General features: G+C 38.1%; 1 protein-coding gene across 10 annotated transcripts in view; it reads right to left on the bottom strand.

Moving 5' to 3' along the window:
- The window catches only part of Fggy (FGGY carbohydrate kinase domain containing), a 495,194-nt gene that overhangs the window by 459,418 nt on the left and 19,714 nt on the right, over positions 1 to 16,062 (bottom strand). Inside the window, exon 1 of one of the 10 annotated variants that reach the window (XM_005398479.2) lies at positions 4,939 to 5,048. The exons of the other annotated variants lie outside the window; for them this stretch is intronic. The gene's annotated coding sequence lies outside the window, so the exon portion shown is untranslated. Of the gene's footprint in view, positions 1 to 4,938; positions 5,049 to 16,062 lie in introns of those variants that run through there. 10 annotated transcript variants of the gene reach the window in all.

Below are 16,062 nucleotides of genomic sequence, written 5' to 3' on the forward strand. Positions count from 1 at the left end.
CAGAAATGCAAATTAAAACAACACTGAGATTCCATTTTATCCCAGGAAGGATGGCCAACATCAAGAAATAAAGTAATAAAAAATGTTGGCAAGGCTGTGAGAGAAAAGGAACCCTTCTACATTGTTGATGGGAATGTAAACTAGAACAACCACTATGGAAACCAGTATAGAGAGTCCTCAAAAAACTAAAAATAGAAATTACATTCAACCCAGCTATTCCCCTTTTAGGTATGTTCCCAAAAGAGTTAAAAACATATTACATTGATACTAACATACCCATGTTTATAGCAGCACAATTTATACTAGCTAAATCTTCAAAGTAGCTTATATGTCCATCAATAAATAAATGGATTTTTAAAAAACACAATAGAGCACAGTATTACTATGTCATGAAAAAGGCTAAACTTGAGAGGCTGTAGGAAAATGGATGCACTTTGCCTATAATATTAAGTGAAATAAATCAGACACACAAGGTTTAACATTGCAAGGACTCTCTGGTTTAACATTGCAAGGACTCTCTTACATGAGAAGTCCAAAATATAAATAAAGAGCAAAATAAAAGGTACATAGTAGGAAATAGAGAAACAGATCTCTTGCTGAAGAGTAAGGCTCAAGAAATGGAGAGTGGGGAAGAAGAGGAGAGGAAGGGGTTGAAAAAAGAATCAAGATGTACACTCTCAGGTTCTTCCACTAGGGAGACAATACAAAGTTTACACACGTAGGTCTAATTTATTTCACTTATGAGTACGGTCTGAAATTCTGTATCACTTCTAATTTCTTTTATTATTTTTTCTTTTTAAAATAAAAAAAAGAATACAGATGTGTTAAGTACATGTAACAACTCTCCAGAAGGAATGTAATCAGTATGTACTACAACCATGTAGTAATAAAAAATTAAAATTGAAAAGAAAATAATTAAAAAATAAAACACGCCATTGTGAACCACAATTTTTTTTGTTCCCATATCTGTTTCCCTTACTGACCTGAGCCTCAAAACAGTAACTTAATTGATTTCTCCAACCCCTGTCCCTTGTACAGTCTCTGACATATAATCAACTAATAATAATTGTTCACTTGGTGTATTGAAATGAACAGTTAATGCTTACAATTTTTTATGTTCTGATCGATTTTGCATGGTTGTGTCTGGTGCTCCGAGCAACTGATTTGAAGGTAACAATATGCAATGGAATTACAATGGTGAACTCCTACCATCTTGTTTAGTGAAACTCTGTATTATCTCTAATGTTTTACTGAGGAATTACTTTCTTATTCTCTTTAATGGTTTGAGCAATCTTTCATTCTTACAACTGGCAATCTGAGCAATGTAGTTGAGGATACCGATATGTAATGTAACAACCACTGTTGATTCGTATTATTTTGTCTTGAGACCTTGTATCACTTTGAATGTTCTTGCTTTGATTTATGTTCATAACTGGTATGCTGCTACTGTTCTATTTTTTTGTTTGTTTCTCATTTACTACTCTCTTTAAAATAAAAAAAATAATTGTTTACTTAATGAACAACCAAATCACTGAATAATTAGAAAATAAGGATGAACTGGGTCATGTGCTAATAGCTTGAATTCTTCAGTTTATAGTTATAAAACCATGCAACATTTAATACGGGTACATTCTGAGAAACTTATTATTTCCTCATGTGTACACTTCATAAAGTACACTTACATAAATCTAGATGGCACAGCCTGCTATCTTCCTAGGCTACATGGTATCCCTGCTACTCTATGTGTGTTCTACCATTAGCCAAAGCATCATTATGCAGCATATAACCACACATAGCAGTATTTTTGCCTTGATTTAATTTCTGCATGCCTCACCCATTCAATTAACATTTCTTGAATACTGAGAGCCATATTTTCTTAATTCTAGGGTACTCACTTTTTCACATTTAGCTCCTCTAAAGTCATACTATATCTTATAATCAAGAGCTTTGTACTATTAATTGGTAGCATTTTGTTTTCTTCCTGATATATGAAATAACAGTGCATACAATCACTGATGTCTAGGCTTCAAGGAAATATGGACTGTGCCAAGCACCAGGCATTGACAAAATGAGGAAAATGCCTTGGTTCACAGCTCCTTCAATTTCTTTATCTGCACACAGAAGGAAGACTGATCCATCTTGCTGTTTCACCTTCTCTCTGCCAAATACACATATCTTCACATTCACGTGGGACTCCCTCCCTTGGTTCCTACTGTCTCCACTGTGAAGGTCACCAGGGAGAAGCTTCTTAACACTGATCCAAGCACACCATCTGCTCTCTGCCCCTGCTAGAAATTTGCAATACTAAACTTGGGGAGAAATAAGGACTTAAATAGGAAATGAATCTATATACACAAGCTGGCTTATACAGACCTGTCCAGCCAGCAGTCTGGCTTCTCTCCACCCCTGCTAGCCCAAGAACAAGAGATTTCCACAGGCTGGCACAGGTCCTCACACTTGGTTCCCACCCTTGATTCTATCTTCCTCTACAAGGACTACAGTGGTGCTTTGATTCACAAATAGTTTTGTTTGGGAACAATTCAGCTCACAAACAGAAGTGTTTGGTAAACTTTTGGTTTGCAAATTCTGCATCTGGTAATGAACATGACTGTGGCCATATTTCCCACACAAACACAGACGTGGCCATCTTTTCCAAAACTGTGGAATGAATTAGGTTCACAAACCAAGGTACCATTGTATATCATCTTATCACCCACCAACTCCTTTCCAGTAAAATCCGAAGAGGCAGATTCCCACTGATAGCTGACCATGGGCTTGCTCTAGTTCTGGTTTCTCAAACCACAGAAGAGTCCACCCTTCAGGAGAGCCCCCATCTCACAAGGAGAGTACAGCTTTACCATTACATAGTTAACTCCAACTGCTGCTTGTGTCACAGCAATATGTCCAGAATCTAACACACAGTAGGAACTCAACACATCCTGGGACTCAGTGAGTGGACATTACATCTTTAAAACTCAACACTGGAGTAATAATGAAAAGAACTGTGTTTACTACACATCTTGATGTTCTGCTAAGCAGCCTGTTTATAATGCCATTTTAATACTGACAACAATTTTGAAGACAATAACTGTTATCATCCCCATTTTATTGATGAGGAAATGAGTCCTGGATAGGTAAAGTAACTTGCTCCAGCAGATTATACAACTAGTAAGTAATACTGTTGGCAGTGGACCATTTCCTCTTGCCCCAAGCCTTTAGCCTTTCTCAGGATGCTCTACTGCCCTCTGACATTCCTCTGCTTATCAAATGATTGTGCCAGGGATTCTGCTAGTGGCTCTTGGCTACTGTGCCTACATTCGCTGAGCACTCAGGTTGCCCATGTTCAGAGACTGACTTTCTGCACCTCCTGGAGAAAACCACTACTGTTATAACATTCACCAAGCTTCCCCTAGGAGAAGACTCAACTCTGCAGGAACAGCTTACCCCAACACAATTTCCTAGTTCATGTTTTCCTAAGAAAGAGATCCTCATTAAAGAGTTCAGGGTCACCAATTTCCCCATTATTATAGTTTTAAGTAATTGCTCTGTAATTGTTTCCACACCTGGAACCTGAAAGCAGGAAGTTGAAGCCCTTGGGCAGCTTCCCTGAAACTCAACCTATGAGTTACAAAGAACAAGCAGATGATTTTCTGCAAGGCAGATCCCTGCTCTTCCCTCTCTCTGCCCTTTGTTCCTGAGTCACACGTACTATCTGCTGTGTTCTGGACTTCAAACCATTCAACTGTTACTTCTGAGTGGCAAAAACTAGTGTAACTGCAAATTGAAAAACATCATTTCTTTTTCTAATTTGTTTTAAAGACAAAAAGGATCACAGTCCTCACTGTGTCAGTCACTTCCACACAGGCATTCATCTCATTCACAGAAACCCAAACAGGTTAGTAAACCTATCACTATTTCATATTTAGGTGCCATGAAAGTAATTTGCCCGAAGTCACACAAACAGCAAATGCAGAACAGGACTCGAGCTCTGGCCTCTGACAGCAAGTTCAAACCGTTTCCACAAAATCAACCTAAAATTGAAACACCTAATCTTTGGTATCATCTTCAGTAACAATATCAAAAACAAATGCAGCAACAACTTGTATTTATTGAGCTTTGCTCTGCAAATCACTTGCATAATTTCATGATTTAATTAATACTTAAGACAAGCCTGTGAGAGAGGTAGTAGGAGCCCTTTCTCCTAGTTAAGCAAACTAAAGTTCTCAGAGATAAAGCTGGTTAAAGTTACATTACACACAGGCAAAGCACTGAGATTCCAAGCTAAGTCTGTGGGACTCCAAAGCCTGCTTTATGAATGATGAGTGTTGGAACTTTGGCTACATTTCATTCTTTTTCAGCAAAGATGAATACTCTAAGAGAAAAACAGCTCTTGAGGATATGGAGAAGGTGGTCAGGCAGAGAAATAAGGACATGGGCTGTGGACAGACAAGAAAAAGAAAAATAATGGAGTGAAATTCAAGCTGCACCCAACACAAGTCCTGAGGTATACCTAACATCTCAGCCCAGAAAATGTCTCAAAGGACCTAAATGGCCTGCCTCTGAGCCCCAGCAAGGGCTGCACTGACTTTTTGTCCCTATTTATGATCAAAAGACTGTTCTGTATGATAAATATTTATACAATTCATTAAATAAGGGCTTGTATAAATATTATTAGAAATGTGCCACAGGAAACCACAGATTTCACTGCTGATTCTTCAACAAACTGCCAACTGCTAAAATACCATGTGAGAAGGGAAAGAAAACAAGGAAATTGAGGCTGTTCTCTGCAAAACTATTTAACCAATCATAAGAAGGAGGTAATTATAAATCTACCATTTGGAGATTGGACTGTTCATGCTTCCTCCTGAATAACTTAGTCTCCATCAGATCATTTCACAAGACTACAACCCTCCAAAGGGGAGAGGATTATGGGCTTACCTTTATCTTCAATTCTATTTCATATGGAGCCACTTCTCCCCAGGATTGACTTGACTGGTGATAGTGCCTACAGAAATAGTGTCCCCTGGATCAGGGAAAACATGCAGTAGCCTCTTTGAACTTTAGACTCTGTTAGGATCTCATGGACTCAGGCCTCATAGTATTTATTATTTGGTTATACTGCAATCAGGGTTGGCAAGAGTGGGAAGACAAAGGTAAGCAATAAGTAAGCCTGTCTATGTCAGTCTCCCTGATAGAAAGGATTAAATAATTTCCCCATTATTATACTTTACTTTAAATAAATCTCTTACTCTAAGGTGGTGAGGAAATATAGAATGCGGAAGAAAAAACTAATTTGGCAATAACGGGTTCTTTATTGGCTCTAGCAGCAATATACATGGGAGAAAAAGTACAACTTGCTAACATGTTCTTTCCTTCTTAAAATAAAAGTCTTTATTTCTTAAGGTTCCTTTCTCAGTTCTTTTTCAGTCTTATGGCTCAGAGGAGATAGTTTTAAAAGTTGTCTGGTTGCCAGTGGCACTTCCTGGGATGCCAAGTTGTAGAGTTTGGAGCAACACACAGGATGTCTTTCACCCAGACAGGCATAGCTGTGGCCTGGCATAGACTAGGCAAGGCAGTATGAGTGTATTTCCAGTCAATTCTGGGCTAACCAGCCACCACTTTGTGGCATCAGAGGTAAAGAAGGAAATAAGCAATGAAACTATCTCCTGAGAGCTACTGAGTTCAACCTAACCCTTATGTTGGCAACCTCCTGACACCCAGTACTCACCTCTACCAAGGACCAGGCCTGCTACAGATCAAAAGCAAGGTCAGCCTGGGGCTACAGCATATGCCTATAATCCCAGCTACTTGGCAAGCCAAGGCAAGATGATCAAAAGTTCAAGGTCAAGCCGGGTGTGGTGGCGCATGCCTGTAATCCCAGCACTCAGAAGGCTGAGGCAGGAGGATCACTGTGAGTTCAAGACTAGCCTGGGCTACAAAGTGAGCTCAAGACCAGCCTGAACTGCTTAGTGAGACCCTGCCTCAAAAAAAAAAAAAAAAAAAAGAAACCGTTCAAGATCATCCTGGGCACCTTAGTAAGACCCTGTCTCAAAAAATAAAACCTGGGCTAAAGATATAGGTCAGTGGGAAGGTCCTGGGTTCATTGCCAGCACAACAACAAAGAAGAGGAAAGTCAAAGAATATGAGGAGAAGGCAAAGAGGCAAAAAAGAAAGGAAATGCAGTGGAGAGACAGAGAGAAGGAAGGGGACAAGGAAAGTGAACTGGCTGTAAGTGGAAGATGTCATTATTCAGAGAGTAAGAAAAAAAAACACTGATTTGAGGTCAGTGTGGGAGATGGGAAGGGGAGAGAAAGGCAAGTAATGTAAACATCTCCCTTGGACAATAAATGTGTCTCCCAGATTCTTTCTGCCCAAAAAAAGTCTGTAATACAGAGAAAGTTCGTCAGTTGTAGATGTCAATGGAATGCAGAGAAAGAACATATAATGAAAATGTCACTTCTGAGAGATCCAGATCAAAATCTAAATATCAAACAAAAACCAAAATATACATACCAACAAATACCTAAGAGTTATGTACTCACACCTGGAGAGTTCGCTCCATGTGACTAGACAAACTTCACAACCCTGAATACAGGGGTTTACATATGCATGCAGGTTCCTCAAGCCAGCTGTCTGATGAAAGAAACCCAGGTCAACATACAACATAAGAAAACACCACTGCACACATTGTCTCTGTACCTAGGGCCTCTCAAAAGCAGTTCCAACAAGAAGGGCAGACATTCTACCAAAAAGGTGCAGGGCTATGTTTTGATGGCGGAGGAAAAGCGCTTTATCTGTCTTAGCCACTTCTACATCAACCAAACACACACACAAAGCAGGCTCACTATGTAGGAGACTCAATTTAGGAGCCAATGGTGATGAAGAAACAGCCGCTGAATTTGGGAGAATGGAAAGTAACTCTCCCATACTACTGAAACATAAACCCTCCATTTCCACAGGGAGGCAAGGGAGTGAGGAATGTACATCATTGTACTGGCCGAAGATTCAGAAAACCTGGATTCGCGTTCCATTGATATCTACCACTGACGAACTTGGGCAAGTTCCTTCACTGATATCTCTTTCCCAGGTACAAAATGAGATTCTTGATTCTATGTAACTACTTCAAAGGGCTATACAGAAGATTAAAGGAAATGAGCATAAAGAGACTTTAAAGGAGGGAATTTCCTTATAAATAGAAGGAACTGGTGTCACTGGAAGGCACAGTGTAAAAACAGATGTAAACAGTACAGATCACCAAAGACACTATAGCCAACTGCTCGCCTCTGTTCCCAACACAAAATGACCTCCTGACTGAGTGACCTTCTAACATGTATTATGTATCCCTAGATGTTTTCATGATATCCAAAAGGTCAATTTCCACTAAACAATATTCAGTGGTTTCTCTATGCTAGGACAGTAGGAAAAAAGAGGCTGGAAAAGACATGATCTCTGATTTTAAAGAGTTGACAACAAGTGTTCCTAAGGTCTGAATGTTTATGTCCTTAAGAAGGTGAGGGCTTTGGGAGGTAATTACATCATGAGGACAGAGCCTTCCTGAATGGGATTAGCACCCTTATAAGAGAAGCCCAGGAGAGACCAAACCTTCACCCCTTCCAGGGAGAAGCTGAAGGTCTACAACCCAGAAGACAACCCACACCACACTTCAAGTCTGCCAGCGCCTTGACGCTGGCCACCTCAACCTCCAGAACTATGAGAAATAGGTTTCAGTTATAAAGCACGTTTATGGCATTTTGTTACAACACCTAAACAAAGATACATGTAAACATCTAAATTTTGAAAAGCAAGTGGAGGTGCCTCATATTATTTTTAGATTTTATACTTCAAGCAAAAGCTAAAGCACCTAGCAAAATCATGAAGCAGCTTCATGCTGCCACCAGAACCCTGGCCATCGACAGTTCAGAGACCAAACGTCTCGTCCTAACTCTCTGCCTTTCCTCACAGAATACAGAGAAGTCAGCTGGCTAATGCAGGGGCCACTTCACTGTTTTCATTACTGTAATACAGGGAACAAACAGGTTGTGGAGAAAGAGATTATTCAAATATAAAAAGTTAAATGTCTTCTAGAATAAAAAGACCTTAAAGACTCTCCTCTCCCAGAGTTCTAGAAGCATTGTGAGCAGCATTCTCTGTGCTTGTCACTAGCACACCATGCTCCCTCATCAAGCAGTCTCCCTCCATGCTGAGGGTCCCACCTCCATAGGACAGAAGGCAAAAGAAGACAGAGAAGGCATCCACCCACATGAGTATCCACAGATCCTCCCAAATGACACCCTGAGTTCACTAAATGCGCAAGTTTACATTTGATGGTCTCTCACATTTGTATCTTAAAGCAGAAAAATATTAGAAGAGGCACAAAGAGCACACACAAAGTTGATGTCTTGATTCTAAATGCAAAGTTATTTCATTTTAATCCCAGATATACCCAGTACAAAGTTACACCTTTAACAGGAAAAAATATATGCAAATTTAGTGATTTATTCTTAAAAAGACCCTTCACTTTGAAATGTAATTTTGTGACCTTTTTCTAAGTTCTGAATAATTAAAAGATACATGTAGTTTCTGCCCTCATCACTTTCCTCTCCAAGAGGATACTGCTGATTTGCAAACATAATTGATCACGAGATGATTTTCTGGTCAGAGCTAACTAGATCTTCAAAGCAATGACATTATGATTAGCATATTGGTGAAAATGCAGTTTTTCCCAGAAAGCCACTCAAATTAAACAAAAGAACCACCAACCTGAATGACTGCTGTCAGATGTCAGCAAATGCCACAAAGGGCTTAGGGCAGTGTCAGGCAAAGCCACAAGATCCATTCTCTATGAAATACTGCAAAACTCCCTCCTGAGAGACAATGCCAAGCCAGAGGTTGGCTGAGCTCTTTGGCTATTTTTTTTGTTTAACTGTTACAAAACACAGCCAGGTGGGTTTCAGGGTCCAGGTGAAAAGCCTGAAGAATGAGTTACTTGAAAACTTAACATTAGCTTTCGAGTAGAAAGCCCTCTATTCAAATTTCTGTCATAATTATTATGGGGTAAAGTACAAGCTTAAAGCCCACCAATGTTTCTTCCCCAAAGCTGAAACTCTATTGAAGGACCTCTACACTCTGGCTCCTGCCTGCCTCTTCACTCTGGCCGCCTACTTTCCTCCCCAACATCATCCCCTTACATTTCTACCCTTCAAAACTACCAGCACCCTTCAAATGAAGATTTGATGCTTTGATCCATGTAGTTCTCTCTTCCTATAACGCAAAAAATACAATCTACTCATTCACAGAGAAATACAATACATATGAATCTTTAGCCTCACAAAAAATGTGGAAAAGTACATCAATATAATAGTAAGTTATAATTTTATACTTTATATATTAGTAAAAATGGAAACTTTGGTAATACTTTAGATAAGAAATATATATTTCATGGGAGAGTAACTCATTCAATCTTTTTCGGAAGAACTTGGTAATATCTGTCAATGTTTAAAATCTATCATTCACTCAATACATTACTTCTAAGAATTTATGTTTTGGTTCACCAAAAATGTATACAAAAATGTTCACTATTACATTCTTTTACAAATGTAAGAGTGTACTCACAAAACCTTTAGAAACAAATAAAATGTTATATTATGAAAGGGCTTCTAAAATGTATGTATTACTGGCTGTCAAAATAAGAGAAAGCCAAAGAAAAAAGCAAATTATATATCATTAACTAAAAAAGCAAGTTCTTAGGTAGAATGACCTCAGAATGACCTCATTTGTGTATGTTTTATAAAGAGCCTCAATGGTTGTCAACATATAGTCTCAGAAGAACAGCATCGGTATTACAGGCAATAGGTGAGAACGCTAATTCCCAGGCTCCAGTCCAGCACCAGCAGCTCTGGAGTGACCCTGGTGGATGACGAAGGTATTATACAAAGCCCTAACCTACAGGGCTTCAGGAAAAAATACACAAAAGCCTGCTTACTGCAATGAAACGCAGTGGGGGCTTGGAGGGCATTTAACTTCCTTTCTTGTGCTGCTGAATTTTCACAATAAGCAGCATTAAGAAGAAAGTCCTTGTGTTTAGTTGGACCATGCTTTGCATTGCTTCTTGTACTAATTTTTCTTCCACAGGATCGTTCAAACAGCCCTTTTAGTCCTCAAATGTTTTACAGTGATTCTCATGACCTGTTATAGAGGCTCCTTCCTCACTGCTGTCTATGTTAACTTCCTGTAACTGTTCCTCCATACCATAGCCTCTCTCATATACATATATATATTCTCATATATATAGATAGATCTATACATAGATAATGTATCTATCTATCTACATAGATAATGTAATCTATCTATGTATAGATCTATCTATATATACATACACATAACATACATACATATACATAACATATTTAACTCTTTATATCTGTATCTATATCTAGAGAGAGAGAGGAAAGGGCCAAAGAGAATTTAACATATTTAACTAGAATATCTTCAGCCACATGTGTTCCCACATGTCGCTGTGGAGATAAGGTGTGCTGGGCCAGTATACAAGACAATCACACAGTAGACCTTCCCTATCCCTCTACTTTGCTGGAGATCTGCTGGATTCAATAGTGGCCCCTCCAGCCCAATGTCACACACTAACACCAAGAAGGATGAGTTCTGGATGGGGAAAAGGAAGAGGGGTAGGCATCTTCAAAAACTGTTGCCAAAGGGTGGTTTTGAAGTAATCCTCTTCAAGTACAGTATTCTTCTCCTAGGAGTTCACTAGAAAGTAGTGTTCTTTGTCTTTTATCATGTACATTTATGTGAACCCAAATGTTTCTTAAACTTACTTATATTTTGAGCCAGCCTTCATCTTAAATCAATAAATTTTCTTTGAACATTTACTCTATGGCAGGCAGTTGATGCAAGTGACTTAGCATATGGCCTCACTACTGCCTACAATTGGAGGGTCTACAGTTTATTACGTAGGAAACTAAGGTTCTGAGCAGGTAGGTTACCTGTCCGAGATCACAGAGCCAGTAAACAACAATGAAAGATTTTAATCCTATGTGCTTTCATCCATGTCAGAGAGCAATCTTTAAAAATTCCAACATCCTATTTTTACACCTGTTTCCACATAATTCTACAATCCTAGAATTTGGTAAACTAGACTAAGTTTGATCTGTTTAAATCATTCTTGATTTTACGGACTGTTTTCATCTTGATCTTCATCCCCACATCTAATCATTAACTGACTCTTTGCTTATTCTCTCTCCATGGCCAGTTAGCAGAATCGAAACAACTCAGGTCTCAGTATAGTTTGCAACACATTTCAGCATAGCGAAGCCTCAAATCTACATGGCCAAGGAACTGGTACTAAATTTAGCCTGAAATATTTCTACCTCTTCTTTCCAATTCTCTCTGAATCAGCCCATACAAACACTACTGTGCATGCATTTGGTATATAAACTCTACTTCACTGAATCATCCATGTTAGTAAGAATGTCCTAGATAATTTTAAATGATTCAGATACTAAAGGAGCCCCCAAGTAAGAGTCTGGGAAGGAAATATCAGAATTTCCCTTCACACATGAAACCTACTTCTCCCAAACATACTATTTCCTCTTTCTTCCTATCTCAGTGAACGGCTCCACCATACCCAGAAGTATAATCAGGAATCTAAAAGATACTACTGGTGCTGTGGTCAAGTTATTCACAGTTGACCACTATTCTTCTACTACAGTTTAAGCCCAGGGATATAACAATTGTACTGTTATTAGTCCCAGGCATGTAGGTTGCCCTCATCTTCTGAGTAGCTCCTTTATTGACAATTATCCTAATCTGAAGGTATCTTACATTTCCTCTTAAGATGCTTCCTGCACCATGCCCTTACCAGCCAAATGTAGTAAAAGTTGTCAGTTGCTACTAGTGTTTGGGTACTTTAAAATCCCTTCCTAAAAACCTCAAATAGCATTTTCTTCAAAAAGTCAGGTTGAAAACTTCTACTTCCAGCCAAAGTAGGGAAACAGTAACCATATTTCTCCTGCTGGTGGAAAAAAATAAAGAAAATACACGAAATAAATGTTCTAAGAACAGTGAACATCATGCAACAAAATACAGTGATCCCAGAGAAAAGAGGGTTTGGGAATGAAACTGCTCAAGATGAATGCCTAGAAAATACTTGCAGACCATGGCACAGAATGGAAGACAGAGGCCAACCCTAGCAGTCTCCCTGCATGAGGGAAACAGAGCTGGGACTCTAAAGACAGCAGAAAGGATTGGAACTCAGGGCACAATTCGAGACACAGCAAAGCTGCCCAGAGTGAGAATTCCAGAGAATTGCTAAGGGTACTCTTCAGGCATTCAGGAGCGCACCACCCACTGCATTCATGTGAACAAACTGAGGCAGAAGTCCAGAGAACATTAGAGTGACATCAGGAAGCTTCAAGTGGAGCTAGAACAGCCCTCTTCATAGCACCCAGAGTAGAAAACCTGATAGCTCACAGGGTTCTAGGTAGAGTACAGAAGGGTTTACCCCAATAATAATGAGAAGTAGCCCTGAATTAACACTACTCTAGGACCACCTAACAAGGTTTAAAGTAAAACCTGAAAAAGAAATAGCAAAGATAGGGAAAAGATTTTTAAAATGAAAAAGAACATCAGCAAGCTATGGAACAACTACAAGAGGCCTAATAGTTATAAAATGGGAGCCCCCTGAAAAAGACAACAAAAAAATTTAAAAAGTGGAAGACTTAATAGACAAAAATCATCCAAATTAGACGAAAACTATAAGCCCACATACTCAAAAATCTCAATCAAGTTTCAGGAGAAGAAAGCAAGTAGATAATTCTATTTTAAAGAAATGACAGCTAAAAACTTTGCAAATCTTGAGAGAAATATGCACATTCAGATACATGAGCCTCAAGGATCTACAAAAGCCTCATACACATTCATCCCAAAGAGGACTTCTCCTAAACACATAGTCAAATTGTCAAAAGTAAAAAGCAATCAGAAAAATTCTAAAGCAGTAAGAGAAAGGAGCCTTCCACATACAGACAAAACTCTACTATAGTATTAGTAGATCTCTCATCAAAAACATTCCAGGTTAGGAAAGAGTAGAATGATGTTAAGGTTTAGATCTTGAACACCTCCCAAAAGGCTCATGTGTTCAGAGGTGGGATTTTTGGAAGGTCACTAGATCATGGGGGTGCTATACAGAGCTGAATGGGCTATTCGAATTGGGGCCTGGTGGGAGGTGTGTAACTGGAAGGAGGTTTGTAACTGGTAGGAGGTATGAAACTGAGGGAGTGACCCAGAAAGGGCTTGTCCATGGCTCCTCCCTTTACTCTCTGCTTCCTGGAATACATGGTATGAGCAACTATCCTCTGCCCAGGCCCTTCCACCATGCCCTTTCTACTCCAGAGGCAGCTGACTGTGGACTGAATCCTCTAAAATCTGTGACCCAAAATAACCTTTCCTTTTTTAAATTGTGGGTGTTGATTTTTTTTGTCCCAGTGAGAAGAGTAACTAAAACAAATGATACATTGAAAGTGTTGAAGGAAAAAAAAACTGCCAAAGAGTATACCTAGCAAACCTGTCCTTCAGAAATGAAAAAGAGATAACAATGTTTTCCAGACAAAAGCTGAATTTACTACCAGTATACCTACTTTGTAAGAAAACCTAAAAAGAATTCTACAAATTAAAATGAAAGTATGATAATTAGTAACATGAAAAAATACAAAAGTATAAAATTAACTGGTAAAGGTAAATATATAGTCAAATACAGAATACTCTAATATTCTAGTAGTAGTAGTATAGGAATCATTCTTAACTGTAATATAAAGTTTATTGAATAATATAGATATTAAAAATAACTAACTACTATGATATACTAATGGATACATATGATATTAAAGAAGTAAATAGTGATACCAAAAACTTAAGTTGGGGGAGGGGTAAAAATGTAGTTCGTGCATGTTATTGAAGGTGATATCAATCGAAATTGCACTGTTTTATGTAAGACTCAAAAGAACCAAAAGACAAAAACCTACAGTAAATACTCAAAAGAGAAAGAAATCTAGTAACAACACAGAAAAATCATCAAAGCACAAAAGAAAGCAAGAAAAAATGGGAACAAAAAACAGAAAATAATTTTTAAAGTTATTATCTAGCATTTTAAAGTTATTATCTAGCAAAGATTAAATGTGAATGAACTAAATTCTGAAATCAAAATATTCAGAGCAGGTGAATGGATTTTTGGAAAAAAAAGACCCAACTATATGTTTCAAGTGGAGCTAGAACAGCCCTTTATAAGATGTCCACATCTACTTTAAAGACACACATAGGGTGGAAGTGAAGACATGGGGAAAAATTCTATGCAAATAGAAACCAGTAGAATTGGTATATAAGACAAAACATACTTTCAGTCAAAAATTGTAACAAATGACAGGACATTATATAATCATAAGGGGGTCAGTTCAAAAAGATATAATAGTTGCAAATATAAATGTATCAACTATAAGATCACCTAAATAATCAATATTATCCGATCTGAAGGAGGAAATAGACAAAAAATAACTCACTGAACCTGAACTGCATCTAGAGCAAATAGACCTAACAGACATATACAAAATGCTCTATCCAATAGCAGAAATGTACATTCTACTCAGGTGTGCATAAGACATTCTCAAGGACAGATCAAATGTTAGGCTGCAAAATGAGTATTAACAAATTTAAGAAAACTGAAAATATTATGCAGTACCTTTTCTAACCACAATGATATGTAATTACAAATCAATAACAGGAATAAAAATGGAAAATTCACAAATATGTGGAAATTAAATGATATACTCCTTAACAATCAATGAGTCAAAGATGAAAGAAAAAAGGAAATCACAATATATGATGAGACAAAAATGGAAGCATACAAAAACCTTACAGGATTCAGCAAAAATAATTCTAAAAGGGATGCTTGTAGCAATCAATGACTACACTAAGGAAAAAATAAATTAGGGGGCTGGGGATTTAGCTCAGTGGCACAGCACCTGCCTGACAAGTACAAGGTCATGGGTTCCATTTCTGGTACTGGAAAAAAAACAAAAAAAAACAAAAAACAAAAAAAAAAAATCTCAAAAATACTGACTTTATATTTCAAAAAGTAGCAAAAGAAAACAAATCTAGCCCAAAATGAACTGATGGAAACAAATAACAAAGACTGCAATAGAAGAAAATGGAAGAGATGAGAAAAACAATAGATAAAATCAGCCAAAGAATTAGTTTGACCCAGCAAGGTCTAGGTGGTGGGGGCACACACTCTGGCCCAGGTGGGAGCATCAACCAGGCAGGTCTCAGCAGGGACACATACAATGGGCAGATGGGACCAGTGCAGTTGAAAAGTCAGAAGCAACAGTGAGAATATAAGCCAGCAGTTGATAAGTTAGGTGAACTAGCACTGTTTCAGCACACAGACACATGGAATAGAAGTGGGTGGGTGGAGCACCATTCTTTTCAAAGGGCTCTAGGAGAACTCCAGGAACAGAAGTCAGTCCAAGCACTCCCACACAGAGGCCAAGATTAGCCACATACTCAGCAGCAATCCCACTGCAAAGTTGGCTGGAGTACACAATACAGTCCTTGGGTTGAACTTGAACCTACCACAGAGATACAGACATCAGAGGAATTTTACTACTTTTACTTTTCTCTGTTTGTCTGATTGGTTTTCCTTTATCTTTCCAGTTGGGGGTTTCTGTTGTTATTTTGTTTTGTTTTGTCTTGTTGCTTTTTGTGGTTATTTTTTGTTTTTTCTTGCTGATTTTTTCTTTTCTCTTTTTTTCACAACTTAGATTTCGTACCTTTCTTTTTGTTTTTTATATTAATCTACTTTCTTTCTTTTCTCAACTATCTTGCATGATTTTATAATACTTTCATGTGAGTAAACATGAAAACTTCCCAAACATGGATAAAAAATTTGACATACAAATAAATGAAGCATATACAACTCCAAATAGCCTTGACCAAAATATATCTACAACAAGGTATATCATAATTAAGATTCCAGAAATTCAGTATAAGAATAGAATA

Source organism: Chinchilla lanigera, unplaced genomic scaffold, assembly GCF_000276665.1.
Source record: "Chinchilla lanigera isolate Chin_1 unplaced genomic scaffold, ChiLan1.0 scaffold00063, whole genome shotgun sequence".
NCBI classification, from domain to species: Eukaryota; Metazoa; Chordata; class Mammalia; order Rodentia; family Chinchillidae; genus Chinchilla; species Chinchilla lanigera.